Source organism: Cervus elaphus, chromosome 29, assembly GCF_910594005.1.
Source record: "Cervus elaphus chromosome 29, mCerEla1.1, whole genome shotgun sequence".
Classification (NCBI taxonomy): domain Eukaryota; kingdom Metazoa; phylum Chordata; class Mammalia; order Artiodactyla; family Cervidae; genus Cervus; species Cervus elaphus.
In genome coordinates this window covers 6197913-6221945 of record NC_057843.1, presented here as the reverse complement: position 1 = coordinate 6221945, position 24033 = coordinate 6197913, and the positions used below count along the sequence as shown (strand labels likewise).

Genomic DNA, 24033 nt, shown 5'->3' with positions numbered 1-24033 from the left:
ACCTCTGCAGCCTGTGTGTGTTTCCGTGTGTGCATTCGTATGTGTCTGTGTGTTTGTGTCTGTGAGTGTGTCCGTTTGTGTGTGTGCCCATATACGTGTTCTTGTGTGTGTCCATGTGTGTCTGTGTGTGTCCGTGTGTGTGTCCATGTGTGTCTGTGTGTGTGTCTGTGTGTGTGTCCATGTGTGTCTGTGTGTGTGTGTCCGTTTGTGTGTGTGCCCATATACGTGTTCTTGTGTGTGTCTGTGTGTGTGTGTGTCTGTGTGTGTGTGTCTGTGTGTGTGTCTCCATGTGTGTGTCCGTTTGTGTGTATGCCCATATACGTGTTCTTGTGTGTGTCTGTGTGTGTGTGTCCGTTTGTGTGTGTGCCCATATACGTGTTCTTGTGTGTGTGTGTGTGTCTGTGTGTTTGTGTGTCCGTGTGCTTGTGTGTCCGTGTGTGTGTCTCCATGTGTGTGTGTCTGTGTGTGTGTGTCCGTTTGTGTGTGTGCCCATATACGTGTTCTTGTGTGTGTCTGTGTGTGTGTCCGTGTGTGTGTGTCGTGTGTGTCTGAGTCCCTCTGTGTGTGTTTCATGCGGCCCCACCACCCACCATCTGGTGTGTACGGCTCTGGGCACGTGGCTGTGGTCACCGTCTGTCAAGCCCGCAGCTCTCTGTCTCTTCGCCCACTCTTCTGTGACTCCATCCCCTGTTTTCACAGTGACTCACTTTCTCCCTGGTGCTTCCCTGAGGCCGAGAGGCCACGGTTATTGCGCATATGTGCTTTTAATGTTCCTTCCGTGGGTCTTGTTTTGCCTCCTCTGTTCTTTGCGTGACAAATGTCTGCCCAGCTGGTCTTCCCTGGAGCCTGACAGCAGGGCTTCCACACCAAGCCATGTTCCAGAGCCTGAAGATCCTGCCCTTCCACCTGCTTTAGGGAAGAAAAGCACACATTTAAACCTGACCTTGAGTTCCTAAGTGACATTTGGGGAGTAAACTAAACAATGAGGTGTTTTGCAGTAGCTCAGTTGGTAAAGAATCCACCTACAGAGACCTGGGTTTAATCCCTGGGTCAGGAAGATCCCCTGGAGGAGGGTTGGCAACCCACTCCAGTATTCTTGCCTGGAGAATCTCCAGGGTCAGAGAGGCCTGGCAGGCTACAGTCCATGGGGTCACAAAGAGTCGGACATGATTGAGTGATTAAGCACACACAACCCCTCCCAGCGTACTTTATCTGATGGGCAGTTTATTGAATGAGCTTTTACAACATCCACCCCAATTTTGCATCTTTGCTCCATTTATCCAGCCCCCAGAACCCCACCTACATGGTGAAGAATTCCCTTTGGTTTGCTTAAAACTGCCTTACCACATGTTTCTACCCGTGATTCCTGGCTCCTTTCCCTTTTTAAAAAATCTCAGCCCCTGAATTTGATGCACCTGTTTTTGTTATTCTTGCATTTACAACTTGGACCCCCTCCCTCTTTCTAAATTTTATTTATTGATTATTTTTGGCTGCGTCAGGTCTTAGTCGCAGCATGAGGGATGTTTGTTGTGGTACTTGGGCTCTGCAGTTGTGGTTTGAGGGCTTAGTTGCCAGGGGGGTTGCATGTGGGATCTTAGTTCCCCAAGCAGGATTTGAACCCACATCCCCGGCATTGCAAGGAGGATTCTTAACCCCTGGACCACCAGGGAAGTCCCTGGACCCCCTCTTTTGCAAACTCTGTCTCTCTTTTTATGTTTGTGTTGCTGTCATCTGTGCTGGGTAATTAATTTCTCCAGAGACCAACTGGAACCGCAGCTTCTCCCGAACATTCCTCTGCCTGCTGCTCCACTGGGTGCCACCCCCTCCCCACCCCAGTCCACCCACCAAGGAGATCCAGACAACCATGGGACTAGGCTAAATTTCGTTTTCTTCCAAGAAATATGAAATAAAACTTTCTTGGTGGTTGACACAGTTTGGGATGTCCAGATTTGGAAAATGAGTGAATTGGGATGTTTGCTGTATAGTGAAAAAGACTGTGATCTATCGTTAATTTACTTTTAGAATAATCAGTCCTGTGTTTCCAATTAGAACCTATATATTTTAACATTTGTATGAAAGTTCTCATTTTTAGGAAGGTGTTTTTTGTTGTTGTTGTTGTTAAATAGAGAGGTAACATCGTATCTAAATTACTGTGGGTGTTTGGATACTTGTCTGACCACCTAGATGTTGAAGGTCCATTGTAACCTCATCCATGACCTGTTTGCTGCTGCTGACCTGGGCGTCGTTCTGAGTCTCCTTCCCCACTTTGTTTTGATTAACATTTGTGAAAAGAATACTACTTCCTTTATTTCACTCCTTAATAATCCTTCTCTCCACTTTCTTCTCATGTTACCATTCCCATCCTCATTAGTATAGCTCTAAGCATAGGTTATTTTGTAACCTCTTGTGGCAAGCAGGAACTGTACCTGAATGGAGGCTATTTTCTTACTGTGTGACATGTGAAATGTTCTCATGATTGTCCTGAAATGCCCTAATTCTTGTCATTCTGGTTGGATAAGTAATCAGCCTGGAGCGGCCCACAATTTCAGCCCAGATATTGGTCTCATAAATTGTCAGATTGTTCAGCTGCAGCTTGGTGAGAAGCAGGCTACTGTTTGTCTTTGTCCACTGTAGAATTTTTAATTTATCACATAAAGTGAAGGAAAGACCCTTTAAAAAATCCCCATGTAGATTTTTTAAATTTCACTGCAAACATATGATTTTCAAATGCATAATGACATAGCTTCAAATAAGATTATGGTTAGTCCCCTTTCCTTGAAATTCAGGAACAGCTTACTTGTGAAAAACACCATGAAGTCTGTCCAGAAGTCTTTGTCTGAGGTCTCCTAGATATAATTAACACTCAACTCTGAATTCAGATATTCTTTAGATTGTGTAACCATCAGCATTTGGGGACATTTTGTTTGAAATCCATGAGGTTAGAGCTGTAGGGAAACTGTAACATTATCACTCTTTAATCAATTCAGAAACTGCACGTTTTAGATTCCTCTGGAGAATTAATTAAACATCCAGTTATTTTAAAAGTGAATCGTTTGAGGGGAAATTGTGATTAAGTCACACATTTGCTCTAAGTGACGCTCAGAAGCTCAGTCTAGAATAAATCGTGGAGGAGGAGGTGTAACAAGCAGTCTCTCACCTTAGGGTTTCTGAGTTTCTGCAGATGTCTGCTGTGCTCATTTCTCCCCTGGTAATTCTGTTATTGCTTCCCTGGTGTTTCAGCAGTAAAGAATCTGCCTGCCAGTGCAGGAGACACAGGAGATGTCCTGGAGAAGGAAATGGCAACCCTCTCCAGTATTCTTGCCTGGGAAACCCATGAACATAGGAGCCTGATGGGTTGCAGTCCATGGGGTCACAAAAGAGTCAGGCATGACTTACCAACTAAACAACCACCACAAGAAATTCTATTACTGTTTGAAAGAGAGGATTTGTGGGCAAAGATCTAGAGATGTGGCAGCCTGGCAGCACTGCAGAGAGCAGGCCTCGAGACCGGCTCTGCATGGTGTCACCCTGGAACTGTTCACAGCTTCTCTTGATGCCACAGTTCAGATCTGCTGAATGTATGCGGTTGCATCAAGTGTAGCAATTTGTCAGAAAAAAAATCAGGAGCCTGGTGACCTACTGGACTGGTGAATTTTTGTACGAAAGTAATCTTATGTAGAAAGTATTGGTTTACAGAAATGCTTAGAATTTTCTCATCGTATTTGATGTCGTTGTTTAGTTGCTAAGTTGTGTCTGGCTCTTTGTGACGCTGTGGACTGCAACCCACCAGGCTCATCTGTTCATGGGATTTCCCAGGCAAGAATACTGGAGTGGGTTGCCATTTCCTTCTCCAGGGGATCTTCCCAACCTAGGGATTAAACCCATGTCTTCTGCTTGGCAGGCAGATTCTTTACCATTGAGCTACCTGGAAGGCCCATTTGATATCATAGATCTGCATTATTTCCCCCAGGTGATTCATTAAACTCTGTGTGTGTGTGTGTGTGTGTGTGTGTGTTGAGTTTAAAATGCATAACTTCAGTGCTGACAGGGTGCTATGTATCTATAAATGTGTTTATTGAACACTTCTATTTATTAAGTACATAGACTCAAAAGCCTGTATTTGATTTCATTTGCTTGACCAAACATATCCACTCTTACGTAAAAATATACTTTGACAACAACAATAACTTGGGTTTTAGGGTATTTCTTCCACGTCAGACTCTTCACAGTTTCAGATACTTATCCTATTCCATCCTTACCAGCTTCTAAAACACATTTCACAACTGAGCCAGCACACATGACCTCAGGGGGGGTCACTGTGGGTCCCTTAATGAAGAACAGGTGAGCTGAGCTTGACCCACTGTGAGCCCCAGGCTTGCGTGAGCCAGAAGCAGACAGAGGCTTGTGTTCATGTAGCCCTCCTGTGGTTGATTCCTGGGGCCTGGTAATATCCTTCCAGTGAATTCCTGCTTGAGTTTCCAGCATAATTCTTACCATTCAAGAACACCAGCTGCCTGAGGTCTGTATCATACCCATCTTCAGCTGAGAGTTTGGGTCATGGAAAAGTTGTCTTAATTGGCCAGTGGTCAGACAGTAAATAGCAGAGCTGACATCTGAACCCTGATCTGTTTGATGCCAAGCTTGTATTCTGAGCCAGTACTCTCAGTTCCAAATGGAAAGCATCCCAAAGACCCCCTTATTGTAGTTTTTAGAGAATTAATTCTCAGCTTCAGGGCACACGCCAGGAGTTGGTGATGGACAGGGAAGCCTGGCGTGCTGCAGTCCAGGGGTCACAGAGAGTCAGACACAACTGAGTGACTGGACTGGACTGAAGGACTCAGACGATTCACATGGTGCTTGTGCTTAGTTGCTCAGTCGCGTCCGACTCTTTGCAACCCTGTGGACTGTAGCCCACCAGGTTCCTCTGACCATGAGACTCTCCAGGCAAGAATGCTGGAGTGGGTAGCCATTCCCTTCCCCAGGGGCTCTTCCCGACCCCAGGGATTGAACCCAACTCTCTGGTGTCTCCTGCACTGCAGGCAGATTCTGTCTCTGCCGAGCCGTCAGGGAAGCCCAATTCACACGGTAGAATGGCTCCAAGTGTTGAGGCTTCTTCAAGAAAAGATGGCGCCACACTGATCAACTCGAGAAGACGTCCTGCCAACCTTTCAGTGCAGAACCTCTGAGGGAGCTTCTGTTGGTGGCAGGACCTCCACTGTCTTTTTGAAGAATCTGCACAGGGTGGAGTTTCTACTTTCTTCTCTGCTTGCCAGTCACCTGCCTCTCTGCTGTTCATTCTTTCTCTGCCTCTAAAACTGACTCTAAAAAGCTGACTCTGACTCCCTGTGTTGATTCCCACCATAGACTTTTCCTTCTCTGAGAGGAATGTCAGACAGTTATTTTCTCCAAAAAAAGCATAGAATCCTTGTTCTGTTTTCTCTAAAAATATAACAGGTTTTTTTCTTTTTTTTGGCTGTTCTGGGTCTTAACTGCATGCAGGATCTAGTTCCTTGAGCAGGAATCAAACCTGGGCCCCCTGCGTTGGGAGCCTAGAGTCTTAACCACTGGACCACCAGGGAAGTCCCTGAAACCTGCTATTTTACGAGGGGCTTTCTGATCCAGAGGACTGGAGAAGTGCTTGTTGGGTCCTCAGTGCGGCCTGCCGTATGAGAGGATGGTTACTCCCGGGGGAGATGCTTCACTGTCTGGCAGCTCCTTACCTCAGAGACATTAAGTGTAAATTTCTCTGTCCTTAATCTCACCCCGATTCATTCCCTCTACTCAGCTCAGTAATGACTTTGACTGTTGTTTATACTCTGTGGATGCTTCCCGATGAGAGTCACGTCCCCTCTCAGTCGCTCCTCAGCAGAGCGGGTGTTAGAGAATCCTTTAATCACTTCTTTTCACACATCAGTCCCTTTGCCCTCTGAGTCTGATTTGTGCTTCCCTCTTCACTTCCTTCAGTGTTAGCCCAATTAGAAAGTGTCTAGCATATGGATTTTTCCTGTTTCTGGCAAGGATTTTACAAATGGTTGCAGAAAAGCTCTGAATTTTTAGAAGATCCAGGGTCTAACCCACCATATTCCGCTATTGCTTGGGCCAACATCCTTCTTCCAAATCCCTTTTATACTGGATTTTCTTCCGATAATGGGAAGTTTAATTGCATGGCTTTGATTCGGAAATCCAGGTGGGGTTTGTATTTTGTGCAGCTCTCACCCTGAGGCTGTAAATCTCAAATGATAAAGTGGAATCCTAGTTTTCAGTTATCTCATTGTGCTCAACTCCAGGCAGTGTTACTTATCTTAAAAATGATGGTAGGATGCATTAAGCATTAATATATCTGCAGTGGCTTCTTGCTCTTCTAAGAATCATCACTCTCTCTTCACAGGTATCTCTCTCTAGCCAGGGAGCCCCTCTATGATCCTGAAACTCCAATCTCCTCCGAGATCGAACATTCATTTCTGCGGCTGTCTTCTTATCCAGCAGTGTTCTTTGTTGTGCTTTAAGGCAGCCACACAGGGGTATTTATCAAGGACAGCACACCTGGCATGTGTCCTAAGTCACTTCAGTCATGTCTGACTCTTTCTGACCCCATGGACTGTAGCCCTCCAGGCCTCTTTGTCCATGGGATTCTCCAGGCAAGAATACTGGAGTGGGTGGCCATTTCCCCCGCCAGGGGATCTTCTCTACCCAGGGATCAAACCAAACCACATCTCTTATGTCTCCTGCATTGGCAAGCGGATTCTTTACCACGAGTGCCACCTGGAAAGCCCACAGCACAGTTTAACTGCCTATAAACACTGGGCCTGGGCTGTTTACTCATTGTGGGTGAAAACTGGCAATCAAGACCATCGTCTTCCTGTTGCGATGGCTGGTGCGGCTGGCACGTTTCCTGCCCGGTTGGAAAGTATCAGTGAGCTGTTTGATGTACTTTATTTTGTGTGTCCTTTAAGAGAAATTTGAAGCCAGTGTCTGAAAAAAGGGAAGCCTGTTTAGTGTTCGCAGAGGGAATGCCACCTAGTTTGTTAACATTGGAAAATGAAGAGTTTGAACTTGGCTTTATCAGAAGTGTTTGCTGGAGCAGATTAAACTTTGTTCCTCACTGGTTTTTTTTTTTTTTTTTAAATCATCATGCTGGAGCAGAATGAGCGGCCTCATGTATTCCATAGGCTGTGCGCTGTTTTCTCAAAGCTTCCCTGGGGAGGGAAAATACTCACATGCCTCTCTCCTCTACCACCAGAGACCACAAAGAGGTGAAGGAGCAAGGGCTGGTGATAAATTCAAGAGAAACCCCCCCTCCTCTCCGCCAAGGTGTCTGCTCGAGTCTTCCTGCCCAGAACCAGGTTACCCTCAATTCTCAGTTCAGATGCACTAGACCTCTTTCCCATGCTGCTGAAAAAGTGTATCAGAGCATAAGTGAGTGAGAATGATGTTCTGTCGGGGAAAAAAACAATCAGATTCCTTTAACTCCATAAAAAATTTGGAAATTTTGCAGCTTTACATGTTATGACTAAATCAACCGTGACCCAAATGATAACCGATCAAGGTACACATGCGTGCATGCCAAGTAGTTTCAGTCATGTCTGACTCTTTGTGACCCTGTGGACTGTATCCCACCAGGCTCCTCTGTTCATGGTATTCTCTAGGCAGGAATACTGGAGTGGGTTGCCATGACCTCCTCCAGGGGATCTTCCACAAGTAGACCGAATAAGGAGTGGAGCATGGCTTCCTTTCCCATGCTCCCTGGACGGACTTGGATCAGCCAGCTGGTTTGGCAAGTGGAAATATTTAGTAAAAGGAAGAAGAGATGTTTGCACTACCTGTGTGTGTACTCAGTCGCTCAGTGGTCTTGACTCTTTGTGACGCCGTGAACTGTAGCCCACCAGGCTTCTCTTTCCATGGGATTCTCCAGGCAACAATACTAGAGTGGGTTGCCATTTCCTTCCCCAGGGGATCTTTCCCACCCAGGGATCGAACCCGAGTCTCCTTCATTGGCAAGCGGATTCTTTATCACTGAGACACCCGGGAAGCCCCTTTGTACTACCCAGGATGTTTCATTCCTGGTTTGCTTCCTTACATTGGCGCTAACAGGACATTCTTATTTTAGAAAATTTAAAGACTTTAAAAGCACTCTGCATCTTCTTACCCTTTCTTTCTGTCCTATTCCTTGTGTAATCTCCAGTCATTTGGTAAAAACAATGATAAAGCACAGTAAGATGAGTGTGAAGTATGGTTTTCCTTTCAACCTTTGCGTCGGCTGGCTGTGGTTTTATAATCCGATAAGCAGATTTTCAGCCTGCTGGCAAGGTTTGCAGAATATTTGACTAGCCTCGCTGTGAATTCAATTATGGAAACAGCTTCAGTGGAGAAAGCTCTGCCACAAAGGACCATTATAGGGTTTTGAGAACTTGTGTGATTAGTGTCTGCCATTCAGCACTCAATAAATGTTTGATGAATGAGTGCCTCAATAACTGATAGAATTAATACGTTGTCAGTCACTTGTAGTATCTCTGGGTACCTACAACCCATTATGTCACTTGTTAGTGGTGCATGGATACAATTACTTTGTTCAGTTCTGACACGACAATTACTCGTATTCCAACCCTCCAGAGCAGGGAAAATACGTTTCACATCCACCATATTAAGTTCTGATAGTGGAACCTAGATCCCTTTCTTGTTTTCTTTTTATTCTAAAAACCACAGACTCTTCCACCATATGGCCGAACCACACCGACTCCGCTTTGTCAGCTCCATCTCAGGCCCCCAGTCCCACTCCTGCCCTTCCCTTCCGTGTGACTGAGCTTCAGCTGAACTCACAAGGAATGAGCCCAATCGGCTAAGTCCCCTGCCAGCCTTTACCCTTGCCTCCATGGCATATGGGACCTGGGAGAATGTCTTTTTCGGACACAGAGGGTTACTGGTCATGAGACCCCAGGTCGGGGATGGTGACCTCTGGTTCCTGTCCCTGCAGACGTGCTTCCTCCTCATGGTCAGATTCTCATTTTAGCTTTGCCCCCACCCCACCCCACCCCACCCCACCCCACCCCTGCTTTTTAACTGTATTTTCTTGGCTGTGTCGGGTCTTAGTTGAAGCATGCAGGATCCTTGTTGTGTCCCGCGGGCTCTTTCACTGTGGCACAGAGTCTCTAGTTGCAGTGGGCTTAGCTGCTCCGAGGCTTGTTGGGTCTCAGCTCCTTGACCAGGGATCAAACCTGCGTCCCCAGCACTGGGAGGTGGATTCTTAACCACTGGACCAGCAGGGAAGTCCTGGCTTTGGCCCCTTTAAATCCTCTTGTACCCTTTTGGAGGCATTACCATGAATGGCTCTGGGTGGCCATCCACCAGACGCTGCCCATATGGAAGCTACCAACAAGTTACCTGTAATTGCACTTTATGAAGCTACGTGCTTCAGTTTCAGGTCGTCTTTCTTTCTTTCTTTCTTTTTTTTTCTTTTTTGAGAGTTATGTTTTATTAGGTGGGAATTTTTAGCGTTTCAGGCCCAGGAGACAGCATCTTAAGTAACTCTGAGAGAACTGCTCCAAGGAGGCGAGGGGAGGAGCCAGGTTATATATAAGTTTTGCAACAAAGGGCAGGTAGTCTGAACATCAGAATATTATTGTTAACCAAAGAAAACCAGATCTCCCAACTTAAAGAATCTGGTGCTTTTCTGTGTATAGGAAGATGTGTGTGGTTTTTTTTTTAAATTAATTAATTATTTGACTGCACTAGGTCTTACTGAGGCATGTGGACTCTAGTCCCAACTCTAGTTGCAGCATGCAGGATCTAGTTCCCTGACTGGGGATTGAACCTGGGTCCCCTGGCATTGGAAGCGCAGAGTCTTAGCCACTGGACCACTAGGAAAGTCCTTAGTTTTAGTCCTTAAAAGTCCCTTCTCAGTTCATATTGCCTCCTCCTTTAGAATACAGCACAGTTTAGGAATGAATGTCCTAAATCTTAGATACTAGGTCATTTACCCATTGTTACACAACTAATTCATAGCCCAGTTTAACTTTAATAAAATTAGAGCTGGCAACCTTAGGAATTAGAAACAAAAACACTAACAGCTTGCTCCTCCTGTAATGACTTACAAGAATCAGCCCAGTTGCTCAAATGCAGTGTGTCTTGGAGAAACTTAAGAATATTAATCATTCCCATAGGTCAAATGGGAAAAGTAATTCTCACATCCATTGCTTCTGATTCTCCCTTTCCATGACTCAGCAGTGTAGTCAAAATGAAGTGGAGTCTGTAGGTTGAGGCCAGCCTGTAAGCATTCTTCAGTTACTTGGGAAGTCTCTTCCAATGTTTGCCTTAAACTTGCCCTGTTCCTCAGCTTCATGCACTTCTTGTTGCTTAATTAGTTTCAGAAATCAGTCACTACCCTGGAGAGCTTTCAAATTACGGATTCCTGCTTACAGATGGAGAAACGGGAATGTATGGGGTAAACACACTTGCGGGGCTTCCATTGCTCCTTTGGCTCCCTGAGTTCTGGTGCCCCAGGACTCACTGGCAGAGGGTCGGTGCTCCCCCTGCCACCCCCATCCCACCCCCCACCCTATGAACAGTGAAGAAGCCCAGAGCTATCACACAGTGAAATCAACCCTGAGCATTCACTGGAAGGACTGATGGTGAGGCTGAGGCTCCAATACTTCGGCCACCTGATGCAAACAGCCGACTCATTGGGAAAGACCCTGATGCTGGGAAAGATTGAAGGTGGGAGGAGAAGATGGAGGATGAGATGGTTGGATGGCATCACCGATGCGATGGACCTGAGTTTGAGCAAGCTCCAGGAGATGGTGAAGGACACAACTGAGCGACTGAACAACAGCAAGGACAATCACACAGTGGGTCCCTCTGTCTCAGGTTCACTGAGGTCCAGGGCCTTCAGAACACATCTCTCTCCCAAGGGGCTCCATGTAACATCGCTGTATTTGCCATCTCCACCAATAAACAGAAGCTCTCTATATAATTTGTATACATCTCAGCTTATATTTGACCTTTTTCTCAGATTCCTTTCTCTAACTACCGACAGTACCTTGTGACTATCTTTACGATGTACACTTAGAAAGGGGTAAAAATGTCAGCATGAGCTGGGAAAGGGGAGGGTCGATGTTTTCTGAAATGTGCTTCTTCCCGTGGGGGAACTCCACATGGCCCAGGTGGTGAGAGCAGATCAGTCATGACAGAATCTCTGTCGTCAAGGACCTGTGCCTGCTATGGAGACATTTTTCCTGTCCACTGCCCAGTGGTGTGTATTTTTAAAATATTTTCTTTTTATTAATGTATTTCGGCTGTCCCTGGTCTTAGTTGCACCACGTTAGATCTTTGTTGTGGCATGCGGTGTCTAGCTCCCTGACCAGGGATTGAACCCGGGCCCCCTGCGTTGGGAGCGAGGGGGCTCTTAGTCACTGGACCACCAAGGAAGTCCCTAATGACATGTATTTTGACTGTGCCTCATTTTTTTTTCTTGAAGAAATAATTATAAAACAACTCACCATATTAATCAAAATTCCCAGTGAAGGTATATTTATTATGCTTTGGAGAGTGGGCTTCCATTCATATTGCTTTTCTCCCTAAGCTTCTCTCTTTTTTTGTTTCTGCTCTGCATTTTCCAGGTTAAGATACTGTGCTTACTGAGAGGAATACTGGGAAGGATGGATTATTCCTGCCATCCATCCATCCACCCATCCTTTCAACACAACTGTGTCTCTGTGTACTTGCTAAGTCATTTCAATTGTGTCCTACTCTTTGCGACCCCATGGACTGTAGCCCACCAGGTACCTCTGTCCATGGGATTCTCCCAGGCAAGAATACTGGAGTGGGTTGCTGTGCCCTCCTCCGGGGAATCTTCCCGACCCAGGAATCGAACCAGTGTCTCTTAAGGTCTCCTGCATTGGCAGGCCAGTTCTTTCCTACTAGCTTTGCTTGTGTATATATTTTAGATAAACCAATTTCTGTCTTCACATGTGGAGTAGCATTTAGGGGACTTCTGTTTGTTTTTTTGTTTGTTTTCTTTTGGTTGGTGGATTTGGTTCTAAACCAGATGATTTATTGTCTCCTCATTTTTGCTGGGGCTGCAGTATAGCTTGTCAGGAACAGACCCCACAGAAAACAGCTTCATTTTTCATGGAAGCATTTCCCCAATCTCAGGATGAGGTAAAATTGAACAAACACGGCCGGCACAACCCGCATTCTGAAGGTGAGGCACGTTGATGTCCATCAGGCCTTATTACCTCATTCTGATGGGGAATTACCCCTGTGCAATGAGAAACCAAGGAGTAAATTGGCAATAAAAACCTAATGTCTTCTTCGCTATTTTGTTTTATTGCTAAATTGTCTGACAGCAGCCTCCTTCTAAAATCTTCATTCATCAAGTAAAACACAATTCTATTGGCAATTTACATAAAGAAAGCTACAAAATAGCAATTTTTAATGTCATGGGAAGTGTTTAATAATTCAATTATTTTACAAGTTCTACTTGCCTTTTTAGTTAAATGTATACAATGACATATCAAAATAGAGAAGACTCTATTTCCTGTTTAAGGCATCTGCTTTATAAGATTTTTACTTATATTCTCTTAAATTAAGCTAGTTCTTATAATAAATACTTTAGGGATATTTCAAGCAGTAAATAGCCTGGATATTTTAATCTAGTTGTAAGAGTCTACAAACAGTTTTATTTTAGAAAAAGCTTTATGCTCAAACTTATAAACTGCAAGATAATGCCACATAACCTACATGATTTCAAAGAAGTTTCCCATAAGAAAATCAAAGTACTTAATTCCAATAAGAAAATCTAAGTGCTCAAACCCAAATCCACTTTGTAAACATTGCAGGGGGTCTTGATATATCATCCCCCAATATGCCACTTTGGCATAAGAATTATTTTGAGCTCAGGCATTTGAGTACCTCAAATCCTTTATCTGCCTGAAAGCAGAGTCTACCAAAACAAAATGCAAAAGAACCCAATTTTTTTAAATCCCCTCCCGAGGAAAAATTCTAATCTTCTCTGTTTTGAGAGGAAAAAGTTGGCACCACAACCAAAGACATTGTTACAAAAACTATCGCATCTCCCAGCTGTTCTCCTAAGGGCCCATTTGTATTTCCAGAAAGTCACTAGTCTTTTCATTAGTGCCCTTTCAACCCCCTCCCCTTCTAAGAACTCTTTTCTTCTCCCAGAAGTGGCCCTCTGCCCCCTACATCCCCTAGTCAGCTGTTACATGCATGGCTGCATGGTAAGTCACTTCATTTGTGTCTGAGTTTGCAACCCCATGGACTGTAGCTAACCAGACTCCTCTCTCCATGGGATTCCCCAGGCAAGAATACTGGAGTAGGTTGCCATGCCCTCCTCCAGGAGAATCTTCCCAATCCAGGGATTGAACATGCATCTCTCATGTCTCCTGCATTGACAGTCAGGTTCTTTACCACTATGCCACCTGTGAAAGCCACAGATATATAAATATATACACATACACACATTTTTTAAAAAAATATTCTTTTCCATTATGGCTTATCATAGGTTATTGAATATAGTTGTCTGTGCTATATAGTAGGACCTTGTTACTTATTCATCCTATCTATATATATATAGTAACTTACAGCTGCTAACCCTACCTCCTATTCCATCCCCTCCCCCAACCCTCTCCCCACAGCAACCACAAGTCTACTCTTCATGTCTGTGAGTCCCTTTCTGCTTTGTAAATAGGTTCATTTGTGTTATATTTTAGATTCCACATGGAAGTGATATCATATGGTATTTGTCTTTCTCTTTCTGACTTACCTTGCTTAGTATTATAATCTCTAGTTGCATGCATGTTGCTGCAAATGGCATTATTTTGTTCTTTTTTATGGTTGGGTAATATGCCATTGTATACATGTACCACCTCTTCTTTATCCATCCATCTGTCAATGGAAACTTAGGTTGTTTTCCTACCATAATTATTAATAACACCTCATTTCACTCTCAAAAATGTTCTAGTTTGTATGACAAATTATGTCATAGAGAATTACGTTGCTGAATTGTAAGCTGCCAGAGGACAGACTGTCATTGAATATGAACGTGTTTCATTTACATCTTGTTGGCCAGTCCTGTTCACGCCCATACCTCTTCAGGAGCACGCTCCTGCAGGGGAGACTTAGGGAGGGTGAAGGTTCACCCAGTTTCAAATGGGAGACAAGGGCTGCAGGGAGAGCAAGAACACCATTTTGGGGGAGTTTCATTTTGTTAATTTTCTGTTGTTAAGTTGGGTCCGACTCCTTGCCACCACCATGGACTGCAACCTACCAGTCTTCCCTGTCCTTCATTATCTTCTGGAGTTTTGCTCAAATTCATGTCCCTTGAGTCAGTAACCATCTCATCCTCTGTCACCCCTTTCTCCTCCTGCTCTCAGTCTTTCCCAGCATCAGGGTCTTTTCCAGTGAGTTGACTCTTCACATCAGGTGGCCAAAGTATTAAAACTTCAGCTTCATCATCTGTTCTTCCAATGAACACCCAGGACTGATCTCCTTTAGGATGGACTGGTTGGATCTCCTTGCAGTCCAAGGGACTCTCAAGAGTCTTCTCCAACACCACAGTTCAAAAGCATTGATTGTTGGCGCTCAGCTTTCTTAATGGAATAACTCTCACATCCATACATGACTACTGGAACAGCCATAGCTTTGACTAGATGGACATTTGTCAGCAAAGTGATGTCTCTGCATTTTAATATGCTGTCTAGGTTTGTCATAGCTTTCCTTCCAAGGAGCAAGCATCATTTAATTTCATGGCTGCAGCTCACCAGACATTTTTCTCCTAGCTCCATGAACCTTTTATTCTACCATGAAGCCTCACTTGTGTTGGGACTCAACAAACAGTTATCGAAATAAATTTAGAGTGTCAAATCCTCAGAGAAAAAGACCAGCCTGCTGACATTTCCTAAAGCAGTTTCCTCTAGTCTGGGAGAGAAGTCTGGAAGAAATGACCTGCAACAAGGTGGGAGGTTGGCCTCTCACATTTCTCTTGAGCCTAATGAGAAAGATGCCCTGATCATGAGTCACCAAAGGAATGACATTGATCTGGTGTCCTGACTTCATTTTGGAGGCTGTTTATCAGGATGGATAGAAATAGGGGAGACTTCGTGAGACATGCGAGGAGGAGAACTTCTTCTTGGGGACCTCTGAGCCCCACCTGGTTGATGCCTCAGCTCCTGCAGAGCATCTGCCCGCTCCTCTGTAGTGGGGACATCCATCAGCCTCTTTAGCAGCTGCACCTGAGCTCAGCCCGTTCCCCTGAAGCCTTTCTCTCTGGCCATTTCAAACCTTACTGCGGTGACCTCACAGGCGGTTTTCTGGAGGCCAAGAGAAGTCTGAGGGCTGTGGGAACAAGGCCATTAGCTCTCCTCCAGTTCAGTCTCTCCTGTCGCTCCCAGTCCACGTCTGAGGGCATCTGTCATCCGGACTAGCTGGCCCGGTGAGAAATTCCAGAGCTCTGCATAGAAATCTCATCTTTCTTTCAGCTCTCATTCTTTAGAAATCGTTCTCTTCCAACCGGAGGCGCTTCTGGGGACAGTGCGGGTCTGACCCTGGCCTCTTGCGGGTGGGGAGACGGTGATGAGAAGTGACTGCTTGCTCAAGTGCACTGTTCCTTTTGTGAGGCTATTTCTTTGACATCTCAGCTACTCCAGCACTTCCCCGCTGCTTCCTCCAGGACATTTAAAAAAAAATCATCTTGAGGAAAACAAAGCACGACTGTTTCTCTTTCTCTCTCTCAACCTCACCCCTGCTGCGGTTTGTCACCTTGAATCCCTTCTATATAGGATGGGGGGGACCTTGTTTGGGACCCCTGGGTCCTGGGTGCTTACTCCTTTATCAAGAATTCAGAGCCTTGATGATAGAAGTAGATCCTTGTGCTTTGAGATGCACTGTCTAGATTTTGGCTAAAGGGGGCTTTTGCATGTGCTGCATTTTTTTCCCCCTGCAAGATCTGAATACACGGGGGCTTGGATGATCGGCACGTGACCACATTACGAATTACATAACAAACAATTTGCTGGGTGATATGAGTGTGAATAGCAGGCAGCAGTAAAGCAAAATGCTTTTCCACATCATATGTTTTCCTTACACATCCATGGTACACACACATGCATGCATGCATGCTAACATACAACTAGAAAAATACTTGGATAAAAAGTAATTTGGAGGATTTACTCTTTGTGCCATTAGAGTGCCATATGAGCTTCTCTGGTGGCTCAGCAGTAAAGAACTCGCCTGCAGTGTAAGAGATGCAGGTCTGATCCCTTGGGTCAGGAAGATCACTTGGAGTAGTAAGTGCAACCTACCCCAGTATTCTTGCCTGGAGAATCCCATGGACAAAGGAGCCTGGTGGGCTACAGTCCATGGGGTTGCAAAGAGTTGGACACAACTGAGCAACTAGGCAACCACAACGGTCTGTGTGCCATTAGAGGCTAGAGTTTAAATACACTGAAAAGGAAAACAAAAACAAAAAGAAAACTATTCTCAGTTAACTTTTGTTGTAGAAGACAGAGGACAAAGGGAAACAAACTTAAAAAAAAAAAGATCTTAGTATTTATTTTCAGTGAAAAGAAAGTTACAGTCTAAGAGAAGGATGCTGGCAATGTGACAGAAATACTCACCTTTACTTTCTGCAACTGTTTCTAGGGAAGTTACCCAATTGAGTTAAGCACAATGAGATACTGTTACACTTACAAAGACTTTTAATTAAACTTGCAGCATTTTTAAAAGATGAGAGGAACCATAGCTCAGTTATATAGCACAATGTTTTTGAAAAGATCCTGGCCAGAGATTTACCACCAAAATGTGTGGGTTTTTTTATCCCTCAGGATGTAACTCAAGAAAAATATGCTCTAGGCTAGATAGGAGGTCCCTTGTGGCTCAGATGGTAAAGCGTCTGCCTACAATGCAGGTAGACCCGGGTTCAATCCCTGGGGAGGGAAGATCCTCTGGAGAAGGAAATGGCAACCCACTCCAGTATTCTTGCCTGGAGAATCCATGGATGGAGGAGCCTGGTAGGCAACAGTCCATGGGGTTGCAGAGTCAGACACAACTGAGCGACTTCACTTCAGCCCAGATAGGCTGATATACTGAAAAACAAGGTTAAGCAAATTATTTAACCATACTATGCCTTCTTTTAATTTTCAATATTATTCTATAGTAGCATGAAGTTCACTAGTAAAGGAAGGAAAGATAATAATTCAACTGTTAATGCAGTGATTAATGCCAGGCACTTAATGGTAGGGGCCTTGACTTAATTATTACAGTTAGTGGAGAAATGTAAGTGATTAAAAAAGATATCTACTATGATACTATAATACTGCCTATTTTTGGTCTTCCAGCTCTGTGATCTTGACTTAAAGAGCTTTAAAATTAGGAGGATGGGATAAACAGATAGACTCTACTATGTGTTTTTGTTATTCTGTCACTAAGTCATGTCCATCCCTCTGCAATCCCATGGGCTGCAGCACTCCAGGATTCCCTGTCCTTCAGAGTCTCCCGGAGTTTGCTCAAACTCATGTCCATTGAGTTGGTGATGCCATTCAACCATCTCAATTTCTGGCTCTCAATTCTCCTCCTGCCCTCAATCTTTCCCAGCATCAGGGTCTTTTCCAATGAGTCGGCATCAGGTGGCCAAAGTACTGGAGCTTCAGCTTTATCATCAGTTCTTCCAATGAATACTCAGGGTTGATTTCCTTTAGGATTGATTGGTTTGATCTCCTTGCTATCCATGGGACTCTCAAGAGTCTTCTCCAACACCACAGTTTGAAAGCATCAATTCTCCAGCACTCAGCCTTCTTTATGGTCCAACTCTCATAGCCATACCTGACTACTGGAAAAACCATAGCTTTGACTATACAGACCCTTGTCTCTGCCTTTTAATACACTGTCTAGATTTGTCACAGTTTTTCTTCCAAGAAGCAAGCATCTTTCAATTTCATGGCTGCAGTTACCATCCACAGTGATTTTGGAGCCCAGGAAAATAAAACCTGTCACTGTTTTCACTTTTCACCCAACCTATTTGCCATGAAGTGATGGGACTGGATGCCATGATTTTGGCTTTTTGAATGTTCAGTTTTAAGCCAGCTTTTTCACTTTCCTCTTTCACCATCAAGAGGCTCTTTAGTTCATCTTTGCTTTCTGCCATTAGGGTGGTATCATTTGCATATCTGAGGTTGTTGATGTTTCTCTTGGCAGTCTTGATTCCAGCTTGTGATTCATCCAGCCATGCATTTCACATGATATACTCTGCATAGGAATTAAATAAGCAGGGTGACAATATACAGCCTTGATGTACTCCTTTCCCAGTTTTGAACTCGTCCACTGTATATGTCTGGTTCTAACTGTTGCTTCTTGACCTGCATACAGGTTTCTCAGAAGACAGGTAAGGTGGTCTGACATTCCCATCTCTTTAGGATTTTCCAGTTTGTCATGACCCACACAGTCAATGAAGCAGAAGTAAATATTTCTTCTGGGATTCCCTTGCTTTTTCTATGATCCAACAGATGTTGGCAACTTGATCTCTGGTTCCTCTGCCTCTTCTCAATCCAACTTGTACATCTGGAAGTTCTCAGTTCATGTACTGCTGAAGCCTAGCTTGAAGGATTTTGAGCATTACCTTGCTAGCATGTGAAATGAGTGCAATTTTACAGTAGTTTGGACTTTCTTTGGCACTGCGGTTCTTTGGGATTAAAATTAAAACTGACCTTTTCCTGTTCCTGCTGAGTTTTCCAAATCTGCTGAAGTGTTGAGTGCAGCATTTTAACAGCATCATCTTTTAGGATTTTAAATACTGTATGTAGAATAGATAAGCAACAAGGACCTACTGTATAGCCCAGGGAACTGTATTCAATATCTTGTAATAACTTAAAATGGAAAAAGTCTGAAATGAATGTGTATACCCATGTATGCGTGTATGCTCAGTTGTGTTTGACTCTTTGCAACATCATGGAGTGTAGCCCACCAGGATCCTCTGTCCATGTATAGCCATATATATGTATAATTGAATCACCCTGCTGTAGACCTGAAACACAGTAAATCAACTGTACTTCAATTAAAACATTTTTTTTAATGAAGAGCTTTAAATGGGGAACTTTCTTCTAATAATAAATATTTATTACACTGAATTACAGTCAGTTTAGCTTTTGAATGAGTTGGGATTTTATCATTTCTAAGTGATGGCTTTTAATTCCAGTCAATCATAAAGGAAATCAGTCTTGAATATTCATTGGAAAGACTGATACTGAAGCTGAAGTTCCAATACTTTGTCCACCTGATGCAAAGAACTGACTCAGTGGAAAAGACCCTGATGCTAGGAAAGATTGAAGGCAGGAGAAGGGGATGACAAAGGATGAGATGGTTGGATGGGATCACTGACTCAATGGACATGAGTTTGAGTAAACTCTGGGAGTTGGTGATGGACAGGGAAGCCTGGCATGTGCAGTCCAAAGGGTCTCAAAGAGTCAGACACGATTGATTGACTGAACTGAACTGATTTATTTTTTTGGCTGAGTTGGGCCTTAGTTGTGGCATGTGGGATCTTTTGTTGAGGCACACAGACTTGCTAGTTGTGGCACATAAGCGTGGGCTTCAGTAGTTGGTGGTACTTGAGCTTACTAGCTCTGCGGCATGTGGGATTTTAGTCCCCCAGCTCAGGATCGAACCTGCATCCCCTGCATTGCACGGTGGATTCCTAACCATCAGACCACTAGAGAAGTCCCCTGAGAGATGTCTTTTAGATGTATTACATGGTTTCTAAACACATTCCACATCAATAAAACTAGCTTTTAAAGGTATTTTCAAAATGTGAAACTGTACCAGAAAAACAAACAATCCAATCAAAAAATGGGCCAAAGAACTAAACAGTCATTTCTCCAAAGAAGACATACAGATGGCTAAAAACACATGAAAAAATACTCAACATCACTCAGTATCAGAGAAATGCAAATCAAAACCACAATGAGGTATCATCTCACGCTGGTCGGAATGGCTGCTATCAAAAAGTCTACAAACAATGAATGCTGGAGAGGATGTGGAGAAAAGGGAGCCCTCTTACACTGTTGTTGGGAATGCAAACTAGTACAACCATTATGGAGAACAGTGTGGAGATTTCTTAAAAACTGGAAATAGAACTGCCATACAACCCAGCAATCCCACTCCTGGGCATACACACCGAGGAAACCAGAATTGAAAGAGACACATGTACCCCAATGTTCATTGCAGCACTGTTTACAATAGCCAGGACATGGAAGCAACCTAGATGTCCATCAGCAGATGAATGGATAAGGAAGTTGTGGTACATCTACACAATGGAATATTACTCAGCTATAAAAAAGAATGCATTTGAGGCAGTTCTAATGAGGTAGATGAAACTGGAGCCTATTATGCAGAGTAAAGTAAGCCAGAAAGAGAAACATCAGTACAGTATATGAATGCATATATGTAGAATTTAGACAGATCGCAATGATGACCCTATATGCAAGATAGCAAAAGAGACACAAATGTAAAGAACAGACTTTTGGACTGTGAGGGAGAAGGTGACGGTTGGATGATATGAGAGAATAGCATTGAAATATGTATATTACCATATGTAAAGTAGATGACCAGTGCAAAATCGATGAATGAAGCAGAGCACCCAAAATCGGTGCTCTGGGACATCCCAGAGGGATGGGATTGGGAGGGAGGTGGGAAGGAAGTTCAGAATGGTGGGACACATGTACACCCATGGCTGATTCATGTTGATGTATGGCAAAAACCATAACAATATTTTAAAGTAATTAGCCTCCAATAAAATAAATAAATATTTTAAAAAAGAATGAAGAACAACAACAACAAATTTTTTTAATCAAAATTTTTTAAAAAGGTGAAACTGTGGATCTAAGCTAAAGGGTGGATCCCAGACCATCAGAGTCCTCATCACCTAGAAGCTTGTTAGAAATGTGACTCCTTGGACCCTACCCCAGACTGAATGAATCAGAAAAGGGTGGGGATGGGGTGGCTCAGCAATCTGTTTTTATTTTATTTTATTTTATTGTCGACACATCATGGCTTATAGGATCTTAGTTCCCTGACCAGGGATCAAACCTGGGGCCCTGGCTATGAGAACGCTGAGTGCTAACTGCTGGACCACCTGGAAATTCTCAGCAATCTGTTTTGACAATCCCTTCAGGTACTACGGGGGCTTCCCTGGTGGTTCAGTGGTAAAGAATCCACCTGCTATGCAGGAGACATGGGCTCAATCCCTGGGTCAGGATGATCCCCTGGAGGAGGAAATGGCAACCCACTCCAGTGTTCTTGCCTGGGAAACCCCATGGACAGAGGAGCCTGGCGGGCTACAGTCTACAGGGTCACAAAGAGTCAGACACGACTTGGCAACTAAACCAACAGGACTGCCAGGTACTACAGTTTAACAACCACTGGTAATGCAAGCTAGAGTATTTTTGAAATAAGATGTTTTGGGCTATTTTCCTCTCAAGGTAAGTGTAGCTCTAGATGTAGCTGTAGATGTCTTTAGACATCTGTGTCCGTATATAAGAGCATGACAACCACAGCAGGGAATTAACTTGGATTTATTAATACTAGTGCTAAGACATTAAGAGCTATGGCACAAAGCGGTGTATTGTCTCTTCAGCTGTAGAATTTTCTGTATCTAGCAGCCTTTAGTATCTCTGAGAAATTCTGATTTAGTATCCCCAGAATAGAAAGAATTCCTACAAAGCGAGCTGACATCAGTGCATTTCAGAGTCTCAAATGGCTAATAGCTGTACTTGGACAGAACATTTCAGAAAGAATATTGAACCTATGGCTGATTCATGTTGATGTTTGGTAGAAACCAATGCAATACTGTAAAGCAATTATCCTTCAATTAAAATAAGTAAATTAAATTAAAAATAAAGAATATTGAGTGCTCAGTCATTTCAGTTCTGTCCAACTCTTTGCGACCCCATAGACTGTAGTCCGAAGGGCTGAACCCATGAAGACTCCCAGAGCGCAGTGTTTGCTCGAGGGCTTCTCCTCCAGAGCTAGGCACACAGCTTTTGTTCACTGCTCCTTCAGAGCACCCTGGACACCTCATTAGGAGGGAATCATCCTGCACGCAGCGTGGTGCTCCCGCTTTACCCAGCTTGCAGGGAGAAAAGCAAACATCATTACAGGTCAAAGGCAGAGCCCTCCCCCTCCCCACCCCTGGAGGACTGTCCACAGCATTCTGAAGTAACTCGCAGCCTCTCATGTTTGGTTTGACTGTGAACCAGTGACCCTACAGTGAGGTGCGGACACCATGGAGATGGGCAGAACTGAGACGTCAACATCCAGGCCTGGATTCTGGGCCAGGCTGTGCGTGAACTTGTTGTATGCCTTTGACCTGACATACCCCCTGACCCGAATCCCGCAGTTTCTTATTCTCTTCCTCCTCATCCTCCTCCTTTTTTTTTTTTTTTTTTTAACATAAGAACTAAACATTTTATTTATTTATTTTAAAAATTTTTGGCCATGCCTCATGGCATGAGGGATCTTCCCCAATTAGGGGTAGAACCCTGCCCCCACTGGAAGCAGAGTCCTAACCACTGGACCACCAGGGAAGTCCCTGTAATTTCCCCCAAGGATGGTAATATAATCTACCGTTGGGTGTAATCACTGGGTGGTTACAATGGCAGAAGGAGAGGAATGTAAAATCATTTTGAAAAACAAAAGCAATATTATAAATAGAATATTATCTATTTATTTATCTGTATCTGATACCATAATGTTAAGAATTAATAATATGACTGCAGGTGGGGATTTACTGTTTTCAGTTTGCAAAAGTGGGAAATGACTTAGTTGATTTCAAATAAATTTTTTAAATCATGAGTAAAACTTTTAATCTAGAATTGATGCAGCAAAAATATTTAGATGGAAAAAAAAATATTTAGATGGATATAAGGTTGCTCAGATGGTAAATGATCCACCTGCATTGCAGGAGACCCGGGTTTGACCCCTGGGTTGGTAAGATCCCCTGGAGAAGGGAATGGCTACCCACTCCAGTATTCTTGCCTGGAGAATTCCGTGGACAGAGAAGCCTGGTGTGCTATATATAGTCCATGGGTCGCAAAGAGTCAGACACAACTGAGCTACTAACTCAAGGACTCTTAGGGGCTTCTCTGGTGACTCAGTGGTAAAGAATCTACCTGCCAATGCAGGAGACTGAGGTTCGATCTCTGGGTGAGGAAGATCCCCTGGAGAAGGAAATGGCAACCCACTCCAGTGTTCTTGCCTGGAGAATCCCACAGATGGAGGAGGCCTGGTGGGCTACAGTTCCTGGGGTCACAAGGAATCGAACACGACTGAGTGAGCACACACATCTCATATCATAATATTGAGAATTAATAATATGGCTGCTGATAGGGCACTATTGTTTTCAGCTTGGAAAAGTAGAAAATGACTTAGTTGATTTCAAATATATTTTTTTTTTTACATCATGTAAAAAAAATTCAACTAGGATTATCTTGACATGGCAAACAGATGGTTATTAGAACGCTTAATTAGAAAGTCTCCATCAAGCAACTTGTAAAGAACCATGTGAATGCTTTAGACAATCCTCAAATAAAACTGGTTGTCATCTGGTCCTGCGTAAAGGGAAGGGTTGAGACTCATGATTTCCTGTTGACGCTGGGCATTCATAAGTACTGGACATTTTAACTTTCTGTAGAGGAACTAGGAAGGAAACAGGCAGGTAGATTGTAGAGTGCCCAGGTACTTTTCTGTCCAAACTAGGACATTTTTAAGAGTAAAAGGAAGCGTTAATGATAATTGTCGTTGTTGTTGTTCAGTTGCCCAGTCATATCCAACTCTTTGCGTTCCCATGGACGGCAGCACGCCAGGCCTCCCTGTCACTCACCATCTCCCAAAGTTTTCCCAAGTTCATGTCCATTGTATTGGTGATGCCATCCAGCCATCTCATCCTCTGCCGCCCCCTTCTCCTCCTACCTTCAGTCTTCCCTTGCATCAGGGTCTTTTTCTAATGAGTTGGCGGCTTGCATCAGGGGGTCA

At 43.9% G+C, this 24033-nt stretch overlaps 1 non-coding gene across 1 annotated transcript; it reads left to right on the top strand.

Annotated features, from left to right (window-relative positions):
• The first annotated feature begins 16876 nt into the window (after positions 1-16876).
• Positions 16877-16949, top strand: TRNAC-ACA. Its single transcript has one exon. It is a non-coding gene; the product is annotated as a tRNA-Cys (tRNA).
• The last annotated feature ends 7084 nt before the right edge of the window (positions 16950-24033 follow it).